Here is a 12748-nt window from a genome sequence, read left to right as displayed (position 1 = left end):
TATATTATTAACATCACCGGCACTGTCCGCTGTGCCGTCAGTGCCACCTTTTTCGCCAATGGCTCTAGTGCTAGCAGGCCATTCACCAGTAAGTTTCCAAGGCTACATATTTCTATAACGTTTTTACAGCCTTCTACGTATTTTTTTCGTAACCAGATTGTTCAGATAAGTTACCCCCGGAGGCCCCTAACATGTAAAGTCATCTGTTTTTTTTTATCTCAGTTGATGACTGAATTAGAATTTTATGGCAGAGTTGTTGTTTATAATTTATTTTGCTTAAAAGTATTTTTTTTAATTTACCAAAAGATTTATTGTTATCTTTAATAATTGACTTGATTCTTGTATGTGCAGATGCAAATGTGCAATTACAGTGCAGAAGAAGAAACACGACCATTGCAAGCACTACCACAGATGCAAATGGAACTTTTAGCATTATTAGAGATCCTCCTCTAGGCCGTCTCACGGCGTTGATAACTTATTCCATCACCGCTAGAACTTGTAGGGCATTTGTTACCACTCCTCTCTCTGCCTGCAACTCCACTCTACCCACCAGTGGGAATCTTGTATCAAGCCTAACCCAAAGCTCCATCAACACGGTCGGGAATACTCAAGTATATACTCTTCGAGCTGATAATTTCGTGTATTCTACTTAGCCAGTATGAAGTGCGTCTCTATGTAAACATTGTCGAGTCGATGCTATATGTTGAATAAAACTTGAATAAAGTGTATTGAACTGATCCATGCATGTCATGTTCAATTAAGTTGAATACTTAAACTGACCACTAATTATCTATTTTAATTAATTAAATGTGAAATTCCTAAAACTAATACTAGCATTTAAATAAAGAAAATAACAAAATTAAAATTATAAAAAATATATATATAATTAATGTCTAAACAAAATTCAACACCAATTTCTACACTAAATAAACACAAATTTATTAATCTCTTGATCAAAACAAGATTCAAATGAAACCATATCAACACCAAATTAGACAAAATTTCAATTTTAACTCATCTATCATATTTTACCGTCAATCTTCAAAACATACCAACAAATCAAATCAAAATGAAAACAACCCCCAACAAATATACTAAATCTAACACCAACTACATCAACAACCCAACTTCAAAATTTATTTTAGCACCAAGAATCAAGAAATTACATAAATGAATCAAATGAAAAACAAAGATTATATTTAATTGAAAATGTAGTGTTTATAAGAAAAGAACAACTACTCACTGAAATTAGATCTAAAATTTGAAAATGAAATAATTACTACAAAATGAAAAGAGGTTAGATGTACTATAGTAAAAACGGGTAAAAACTAAGTTTGTGGCAAATGAGAGAAAAAGATGTTTATATAAACCTAAATTAGGGTTTTATGGATATAGGGTCTATGTGTATTGATTTTCTTTTACCTTTTTTCTTTCTTTTCTTCTTCTTTCCTCCTTTCACCTTTTTGTTCCTTTTTATTTTAATTTTTTGATTTCTTTATTTATTTATAAATTCATAAAGATGTAACAAATAAATACTCCCTCCGTCCCAATAGGTAGTATACATTTGGTGTGGACACGGAGACCAAGAAAAAATGTAAAAAATGAGTAAAGTTAGATGAAAAGTGAGTAAAGTGGCGGGACCCATTTATATTTAATTATAGATGTGTGATAGTGGGGGAAAGTAGTGGGTGTAATAGTGTTTATATTATTATAAAATGAAGATGGTGGAAGAAAGTAGTTGGTGTAATAGTGTTTTACATTATTAAAAGCTGCTATTTTAGGAATGTATAGAAATGATGGGACGTCCCAAAGAGGAAACTGTATAGAAATGACCGGGACGGAGGGAGTAATAAATATGAGAACAAGCGATAATAGGGAATTAAAAACATGCAAAAATATAAAACTACCAAAATACCTACAAAATTAAGGCGCGTTAAATGACACTTAGGTCACTCAACTCACCACTAACTTTCAGTTCGATCATACAACTCAAAAACTTTTAATGATGTCATATATCTAAGAAAAATATTCTATTTGATCATTATACGCATTAAAAATTTCACGATCTTTAAGTCACGTTGATGATAGGCAGACCTTTAACACAGATCAATGCCATATCACCCGTCTAAAAACACCACCCGATGATCTCTCTTTTCTCTATTCTCCTCCACTCTCTTATCCTCTCTTTTCTCCTCGTCGGGACAACATTCACGGCTGCTAAAATAATCGCCCAACCGCACCACAATTGACGCCTCTCTTTCTAACACACGGCTGAGCCGCTACCGTCCTGTACTGCCGAAAACTACCCCAAACCACGACCACAGTCCATTACTCCCTCCACCCGTCTTACTTTTCATCCTTCCCTTCCTCTGCAGCTCCTTCATCCACAACAACCTTCATCGCCCCACCCAACTGATTTGCAGTTCTCAAAACAAACATATACATATGCACTACAAGAAAAATCGGGTATTTTTGACCGGTTATTTTTGACCGCCTTATTATTGTTCGAACGCGGTCAAATATAAGGTCAAACTCGCATGCCACCAAGTCAAGGCTAAAATTGACCGGTTAATTTTGACTACTCATAATTTTGACCGAAAACGGTCAAAATTATATTTCGGTCAAATTTATCCAGTCAATTTTAAGTGATGGGCCCTGAAAAAAAATGGAGGGAAAGTTCCTGCCAAAATTTATTTCGCTGACATCATCAAAATTGACCGGCCGCAGTCATAATTGGTTGCGGTCAAAATTATTATCTAGGCGGGAATTTTCCCGCACAAAGTTCCAAAAATATGTGAAAACTATTTTTGAGCGGATGCGGTCCAAATAATAAAATTGACAGCCGTCGGTCATTTTTAGTGCGGTCAAAACTATTTGTCAGGCGGAATTTTTCCGGCACAAAGTTTCAAAAAAACCTGAAATGTATTTTTGACTGAAATTGGTCAATATTATAAAATTGACCAGTGACGGTCGTTTTTATGTGTTTGACCGTTATCAGTCATATATATAAAAGTGACCGTCACCGGTCACTTTTATTATTTTGACCGAACGCGGTCAATTTTAACCTTCCCAGATTGAAAACCTACTGCTCTCTTCCTTTCACGCCGCTTTCCCCTTTTTTTTGTTTCTTCCCCTTTCTCTCTTCTATTCTCTTTTTTCAACCATTTCTCTTTTTTTATGCCATCATATATATCATATTCTTCTCATCAAATCTTTGAGATCATCAAGTAAGTATCACATTCTAGTATTTAAATTTTACTAGTTTTTTTCTTTTAAATAATATAAATTCAATACTTTATATAAGTTAAATTGTGTTTCCTAAATTTGTTAAATTAGTGTAGATTGTATTTTTTGAACTTGGTATAAATGTTTGATGTTACTCATGTATGATGAAATTAGTATAGATGTGTGTATTAGTATACATTTTAGGTATGCGTTAATTAGAATTTTGTGATTTTGTTTTATTTGCATTTATATTTGAATTGTGTGTATATTTTGTAGATGACATCCGATCGTAGTTGGGTTGGTCGTAGTCGATACAATGAGTTAGAATATATCACGGAAGAATACAAGAATGGTGTGGATAGTTTTCTTAAATTTGCTTGTGATAATCTTAAAGATGAAGATGAAGGCCTTATGAGATGTCCATGTCAAAAGTGTAAAAATAGGTATTTCAAAGATCCTAATGGTGTGAAAGTTGATTTGTATCTTCATGGGATTATGCAATGGTATACCAAATGGGATTTACATGGGGAGAAGGATATGCTCCGAGTTGAAGTTGGAATGAGTTCCGGTTGTAATGATGATGCTGACATGTATGATGCTCATAACATGCTAAGAGATTTTGCAGATGCAAATAGATATTTTGAGAATTTTGAGGAGGAACCAAATGTCGATGCCAAAGAATTTTACAATATGGTGAATGATGCCTCTGAACCAATCTATCCAAATAACAAGGATTACACAATATTTTCATTTGTAAACAAGCTACTACATTTCAAGAACAAATTAACATCATTGTAGTAATAATGGCTTCGATGAGTTACTTTGCCTTATTGGATCGATGTTACCTGATGGTCACAAACTTCCCAGGAGCTATTATGAGGAGCGAAAGATGATATCGGGATTGCATATGGGATATAAAAAAATTGATGCTTGTGAAAATGATTGCATGTTATTTTACAAGGAAGACATCAACAAGACACATTGTGATATATGTTATACAAGCCGATACAAGGAGCAAAAGGATCCAAAGAAGAAGAAGATCGCACGAAAGATCTTGCGCTACTTTCCTCTCACCCAAAGGTTGCAACGCTTGTTTATGGCTGAGAAGACAACTGAGTGTATGAGGTGGCACCACAACAGAGTTGTAGTTGAAGGCCAGTTATCTCACCCCGCTGATGGTGATGAGTGGAAACATTTTGATAGTAGATTCCCGCACTTTTCAAAGGAGATTCGAAATGTTAGACTTGGCCTTTCCACTGATGGATTTGACCCATTTCGTGATGCACATGCAAGGGTTTATGTTTTCATTTCGACTGGGTTTGAATTGAACAATCAATTCAATTGCCCCCTTTTCATTTTAGGGTCTTTTTAGCTTAATCTTTAGCTTATTGTAGCTCTGCTTCTTTAGTTTTAGTTTTTGTTTTGTTTTGGTTTTAATCCGGGGTACTGGTTTTTAGGAGCTCGTGGGTGATGATATTGCAGACATATCAAGTGTTTCAGTACTTAATTAAGCTTGTGGGGAAGTAGCTTTAAGTATATGTATGTACTTATAAGCTACTTATGGCTTATTTTTGTTGAATGTTTAGCACTAACTTATGAGTTAAAACTATTTGTAATTTATATATATATTTGTAACTTGTAATTTATACAATTAAAGTCTAGAGAACTAGTGTCACTTATGTTCTGTGTTTGTGTAATTTCTACAATTTGTAGAAGGAGATTTATTAAGAATGTTGACGTGCTTACTTATTAAATATGCAGGTTGGCAAGTCAAGTTTTTTGTTAGTTGTATTCTGGGTTCTTATGGCAATAGGAGCTGGTACCAGCGGTGGTGGAGGGGGCAAGCGCAGGGGCAGTAAAGGGTGCAGGAGAAGGGGAACCAGTAGTGGGGGTCGCGGGGCTGGTGGGAGGGGAAATGATAGTGCAGAAGGAAGGGTTCGTGGGGCTGGTAATGAAGGATCTGATAATGATGAGGAGAATTCGGGGGATAGTGGTAGTGAAGGACAGGAGAGTCGTATCGTAGTACGAAATATATATGGGAGAGCCAAACGTAGCTGCTCTGTTGGTGATTATGGTACGGTACCAGCCACGGAGGCAGAAAAGCAGACCGTCCATTTCCTGAATGGCGCAAAGTATGTTATATTCCATCTCATTTATATGTAACACGCACACACTATACACTTGTCTAATATATTTTGATTGGAATGTTATATATTACAGTATTAGAGATAAAAGGAAGAAAAAGACTTTAAGTTATATTATGAAAGTGAAATGGAATGAAGATACACATGAAAAAAAAAGGAAAGGAACGTGAAGCCTTCTTTGACTCATGCCTCAAAGAATTCAAGGTTGTATTTACTCTCTATGTCTCAAACAATTAAAATTTGTATTTAATTACATGAACTGCATATGTGATCTTTACTGTTTTTTGCTAGGACTATTATGTCTATCAAAAGGGACTGAAGCCAGGAGAGGGGGATAGAGCTGCTAAAGAGTTCATGAGCAAGAAATGGAAGAGTATCCCTTATGAGGAAAAGAGTCGGGCTGATTTATCAGCTGAAAATGCAAGGAAAGGGGGAATGAAATCAGCTACTCGGCGTGATTTCAAGCCTCATTACTTCAACAAACGCACCTGGGATAAACTGTGTAATTATTGGGAGAGTAAAGAGTTTCAAATTAAGTCAAAAAATGGAAAAGAAGCCCGAAAGAAGGTGGAACACATCCATCACAGAGGGGCCAAGTCTTTTGACGAGAGACGTGAGGTATGTTTTGCTTAACTTATCGTAGTTGATATTTACTGATTGCTATCCTGGAAAAATATTATCTTGTTTTTCTCTGTCTTATTTTGAAGATGTTCGCTGCTCTGCTGAATCCTGTTTTGCGAATGTATTACAGAGTGTCAGAACTTCCTAGATAAACATTTTGTTTAGGCAACCTGGATTTTAATTATCTCCATAATTGTAAAACGATTGCAACTTCTGCACTACAATAATGTTGTGTTAGTAGACAGTAATTATACGTACTTGTCAAGTTATAAACTAGGCAAAAGCAACAACCTAACTTCAAAAATCAAGAAATTACATAAATGAATTAAAGGAAAAACAAAGATTATAATTAATTGAAAAATGTAGTGTTTATAAGAAAAGAACAACTACTCACTGAAATTAGATCTAAAATTTGAAAATGAAATAATTACTACAAAATGAAAAGAGTTTAGATGTACTATAGTAAGAACGGGTAAAAACTAAGTTTGTGGCAAATGAGTGAAAAAGATGCCTAGATTAGAGTTTTATGCATATAGGGTCTATGTGTATTGATTTTTTTTTACCTTTTTTCTTTCTTTTCTTCTTCTTTCCTCCTTTGCCCTTCTTGCACCTTTTTGTTCCTTTTTCTTTTAATTTCTTGATTTCTTTATTTATTTATAAATTTATAAAGATGTAAAAAATAAATAATAAATATGAGAACAAGCAATAATAGGGAATTAAAAACATGCAAAAATATAAAACTATTAAAATACCTACAAAAATAAGACGTTAAATGACACTTAGATCACTCAAGTCACTACTAACTTTCAGTTCGATCATACCACTCAAAAACTTTTAATGATGTCACATATCTAAGAAAAATATTCTATTCCGTCATTATAGGCATTAAAAATTTAAAGCAGGCCTTCAACACAGATCAATGCCATATCACCCGTCTAAAAACACCACCCGATGATCTCTCTCTTCTCCTCCACTCTCTTATCCTCTCTTTTCTCCTCGTCGGGACAGCATTCACGGCTGCTAAACAAATCGCCCAACCGCACGACAATTGCCGCCACCCTTTCTAAACACACGGCTGAGCCGCTACCGTCTCTGTACTGCCGAAAACTACCCCAAACCACCACCACAATCCATTACTCCCTGCACCCGTTTTACTTTTCATCCTTCCCTTCATCTGCAGCTCCGTCATCGACAACAACCTTCATCTCCCCACCCAACTGATTAGCATTTCTCAACACAAACATATACATATGCACACTAGTATGTATACACATAGTTAAACCTCTATAATAAATCTCCCTGATTCGAGCTTCAAATTGAATAGCCCCCGAAACTATGAAACTTTTTTTTTCTGTCTCTCTCCTCGATCTCCCTGCAACGCTGCTGAAAGTTGATTTCTTTTTTATTTCTTTGATTTTAATAGATTTTAGAAATCTATTTATATTATACTAAAATCATATCCGCAATTAAAATTTAAAAGCTATTTTAACAAGAAATTAAAGATGGTAGGATCTTGCTATAAAACCCTAATTGAGAGATTGTATATGAGAGATTAATTAATTAATTGGGTTGAAGTAATATAATTTGTTATACAACAACTGAGACGGGTATTAGGTTTAGATGAGGTCCGCATGTCATTTTGGACTTGAAGATAGCTCAGTCATCCTTCCATATCCATTTTTGAATAGCAAGTGACGTTTTTGAAAATTCGAAGAGGTATAGTAAGTTTGAGTGAAAAAATTTGAGCTGTATAATCAAATGAAAGTAGGAAGCAAGTTGATCCAAATAAAAGTTAATTTAGCGAGCTAAGTGATAAATATCACTTAACTCAAAATTAAATATTATACGGGTTGTGCGTGTGTTGTAACTAGCAAAAAAAGAAGAAAAATTAAACACAATAGTGTTTGTCATTAGGAAATCTTAAAAGAGATACACTAGTTAATTCCATATTTTGTGAGAAATGTGTGAGGCTATAAACCAAACCAAATCCATTTTCCTAAATGTGATTTCATATATATTGATCCAAATTCACAATTTTAGTTTGGTTTGAATTGGTTTAATGGTTTGCAATCATATTGCCATCTCTAAGATTAGGTCAAAATATTATGTATATATATGTCGATTTTAATCATGTAAAAATTTAGAAACTGCTTTAACTGAGGTCTTTATCTCATTATATAAGGTTTTTAGCTTGTTTCTTTCTTTTTACTATATCTTGTTATTTCCTAGAAAATTAGTTTATTGAGTCCCCTATAAAATTTAATCCCAGATCCGTCACTGTTTTGGTGTGAATAAAAAATTTGGATTGTATATTTTATTATAAAATAAATATTCTAAAAATGCCTCTTTTTTTTTGAAACAAAGTACAAATACCAATTTTAAATAATATTATCAAATCACCCATGCATATTACTTATTCAAAATCAAAACGTCCCAAGTGTATGGTGTGATAATGATACTCCCTAATTCCAGTACAAAAGGACCATGGGTAGTGTGTGGATTACTTATATATATATGCATGATATTCAAAGGTTGCAAACTAAAGTTGTGCATCAACTTGCCGTGGCATGCTCAACTGCAGGACAGTTCGAGAGAGAGTTACCTACTTGGCGAGGATACCACAACAACTAAAGTCCACGATATTTATATGCATAAACAATTATATTGCTTAAATCACAAAGTAATACAATTTAATTCTAGTTTTGGTTTCCGGAAACTGCAAAGTTATATTTTCGTCAAGGCAATTCGTAGCATGGTCTAAATTACATTGCATCAAAATTCAAAAATTATCTCAAAAACTTTCGTTTTTCGATTTGTGAAGATGTTTGTGGATTGAAGAATAGAATATACGAGAACATGACTACGCGTGGTAATATTGTTGCTAGTACCAAGTGGCAAACATGAGTGTCCCTGGACTAACAAGCACTAGGTGCAACGGTTTTACTTTTGCACAACTGTGTGTATCTATACAAGGAGAGGTAGGTAATAAAATCCGTACGCCAAAGGATCCCTCGGGGGCAAATGAATGGTGTCAGAAGGATCCATGGAGAGTACAACATTTCTGTGAAAGGGCAAATAGGGTTTCCAGCTTTACATAATTGTAAAGGTGACAGTTGACAAAATCATAAATATCTTGTACTCCCCCGTCTCTAAAACTTTTCTGGTTTGATATGTCGGCACTACTCATGACATCAGACAAATTAAATACTAATATTTATATTTAATATTAATATGAAATTAAAGATTTTAATGATCGTATGTTGGCCATAAGGCAAACAAGAAAAATATCAAGGGAACAAATGTTAAGGATTCAAATTATTGCCCAAAATTATTTACACAAATAAATAAATTTAATTGCACCATAGATCTCATTATAACTAATGTGGATAAAAAGAATAGAATATTACCAACTAAAATTTGGAGAAAAAAGTTTTCACAATTTTTAAGATATATGATGGACGGGATTAAATTTTTTGATGCTTTATAAAAATTTTGCATGGCTATTAATGGACGTATAGTGCCTTAGTTTACAGAAACCGAAAATATATATATAGAGAGAGGGTCCTACTCCAATACAAACTATTAAAATACAAACCAACGCGATTAACTAGAAAGGCAAGAGTTTTGGGACCGAGGATGGACCCGAGATGGGCCTAGACGGATCTAAGTGGGGCCTATTAGGGTTGGGACTAAGTTTTGGCGCCCTAGCGCCTTGAATGGGGACGAGGGTGGCGTGATGACATATAGGGGGTGGGTGATGACATATAGGGATTGATGATGTCATTTAGGTATAATTTTTCTTGGTTTGTATTTTAATTTTTATTTTAGTGGTTTGTATTTGAACAATCGCATATATATATGGCGGAGTCATTAATATGTGCACCCATATTTTATACTTCTATGACAATGCCTTATTTTAAACTATAAATTCTTCCTTTTCATTAAAAATATATTTTTATAATCTTTCAGATATAAATATTAAAAAGAATTATATTTGTTATTTGATTAAAACTAAAAGTTTATTTCCGAAGAAAGAAATAAAATCTTTTATATACATTTTTTCGGGAAATAAAATTTGGTTTTTTAAAAAAAATAAGATTATTCTGCCGACTTGTATCCAGTGTTCTAAAAGTCGGCGATTAATCGGGATTAATCGCCGATTAATCGCTAGTCGGACGGAATACGTCTCGATTAATCGCTAGTCGGACGGAAAATCGTTTTTTGAAAAAATCAGTCAAAAGTCGGTAAAATCGGTCAAAAGTCGGCAAAATTGGCCAATTACAAAAAAAATAATTTTTTTTATTTTTTATTAAAAATTATCAGTTTTAATTATATAAAAAATAAAAAAATAATTAAATATAAAAAAATATCAAAACTATTCAATTATAATTTTATCAATTATGAGAAATTATACTTTAAAAATAAAATATGTATGATATATAATTTTTTATTAGATTATGCCATGTAATAATGCAAAATATTTAAAGTTATATTTTTTTGTCTATGCTAATCTATATATATGTGTGTGTATTTTTTATTTGTGATATGTACATATTTGCTATTTTGATTATATAAAATTATAAAGTTATGTTATATATATATATGGGTTGCACTCCACACAGAACACTTTAAAAAATGAACAACACAGAACACTATCATAAAACTTTTTCTTTCATCAAACATGATTTGTTATGATTATAATTACATAGGTAAGCACTAAATAAACTTAATATATGAAATCTAACACCCAAATCTATCCAAATTATTAATATGAAATATTTTAGAATCCAGAACAGAATCCAGAACAGAATTCAGGATTGAATCATGTATATATTCTTTACATGATTAATATCACATAAAATCATATTGTTTTTAATCCATAATTGTTGTTAAACATGCTAGATACTATTATTATTCATAATAAATGGTTAATTAGCTTAAAGTTATAATTTATTTCAAGTTTTAGATGAGATTCTATGTTCGATTCCAAAGTGTTCTTCTTTGTTCTTCTTTTAAGGGTGTTCTGTTTTGAGCAATGCCTTATATATATATATATATATATATATATATATATATATATATATATATATATATATATATATATATATATATATATATATATATATATATATATATATATATATATATATATATATATATATATATATATATATATATATATATAGGGAATTGCTCAAAAAAGAACACTCTTACAAAAAGAACAACACAGAACACTTTAGAATCAAATATAGAATCTCATCTAAAGCTTAAAATACTTTCAAATTTTAAGTTGATTGACTTTTTATTATGAATTATAATAGAATCCCTCATGTTTAACAATAAATTTGGGTTAAAAATAACATGATTCTATGTAAAATTATTCGTGCAGAAAATATATATATGATTCTATTCTGGATTCTATTTTGAATTCTTTTCTGGATTCTATAATTTTTCATAGTAATAATGTGGATGAATTTGGATGTTAGATTTCATATATTAAGTTTAAATGGTGTTTAACTATACAATTATAATTTGAACAAATCATTCTTTGTGAAAAATAAATTGTTATGATAGTGTTATGTGATGTTCTTTTTTTAAAGTGTTCTTTTTGGAGTGCAACCCTATATATATATATATATATATATATATATAGGGTGTGGTTCATTGAGGAACCAATTTTGTTTAGTAACTTAGGAACTCTAATATGAGCCCTGCACGTGTCAATAACACAACTGTAGACACAACTGCCCTGATGCATCGTGTATGTCTATTTTTTAGCAAAAGAACATAACTAAGATTATACAATATAGAACATGTTATATATTACGTTAACAATAAATTTCTTTTAGTATATTTGGTATAATAGAATTTAATTTGTCAAATATATTTCTACTATAGAAAACATTATTACCAATAATTTTACGTTAAATACTAAACACTCTGAAATATATAATATTTTCTAATTTTCTATATTATACAATTTCAATTTTTTTAACTTTTTGTATTCTATCTTTTTTATTGTGCGTTCTTTAATTTTCTTTTTGTGTTCAGAATTTTTAATCCGGTTACTTATTTTTTTAGTGTTTGTTCTTTAATTTTGTATGTTATGTATTTCTTAGTCTTATGTTACTTTTGGTACAGTTTTATTTTTTTTTCTTAGGATTTGCAATTTTCTTTTTGTATTCTTTAATTATTTTATTATCCTAATTTTTTGGTGTTATGTTTCTTCGCTCATTGATATATGTTCTTTAATATTTGATGTATAAAAGAATTTGTTCTTTCCTAATCTATTTCTATTACAAAATAATATTATTATAAATTATTTTGAATTTTAGTTTTTAAGTTTTTTTATCATACTATTTCTTATATTCTTAATCTTTTAATAATCTATAATATTCTCTGCTTTCAATATTTTTCACTGTGTGTTCTATAATTTTTGTGTTCAAAAGATTTCGTGTTCTGTAGTTTTTATTCTTTAAATTTTTTACGTTACATATTTTATTTGTGTTCTGTATATATTTTATTTGTGTTCTGTATATATTTTATTTTGTGTTCTGTACTTTTTTATTCTTTAAATTTTTTACGTTACATATTTTATTTGTGTTCTGTATATATTTTATTTGTGTTCCGTATATATTTGGTGATGTTTTATGTTGTTCTATAATTTTCTTTTTGTGTTTTCTTTATTTTTTTATGTTCTGTATTTTATATGTTCAGTATTTTGTTTTATAAATCTTTGATGTACTGCTTTTAGAAAA

At 31.4% G+C, this 12748-nt stretch overlaps 1 long non-coding RNA gene across 1 annotated transcript; it reads left to right on the top strand.

Moving 5' to 3' along the window:
* Positions 1-5201: 5201 nt before the first annotated feature.
* Positions 5202-5982, top strand: LOC135149159 (uncharacterized). Its single transcript, XR_010287324.1, has 3 exons — positions 5202-5357; positions 5446-5573; positions 5661-5982. It is a non-coding gene; the product is annotated as an uncharacterized LOC135149159 (long non-coding RNA).
* Positions 5983-12748: the final 6766 nt, after the last annotated feature.

Source organism: Daucus carota, chromosome 9 (genome assembly GCF_001625215.2).
Source record: "Daucus carota subsp. sativus chromosome 9, DH1 v3.0, whole genome shotgun sequence".
NCBI lineage: Eukaryota > Viridiplantae > Streptophyta > Magnoliopsida > Apiales > Apiaceae > Daucus > Daucus carota.
Note: the sequence above shows the minus strand (reverse complement) of the source record. Positions and strands in the feature narration are given on the sequence as shown.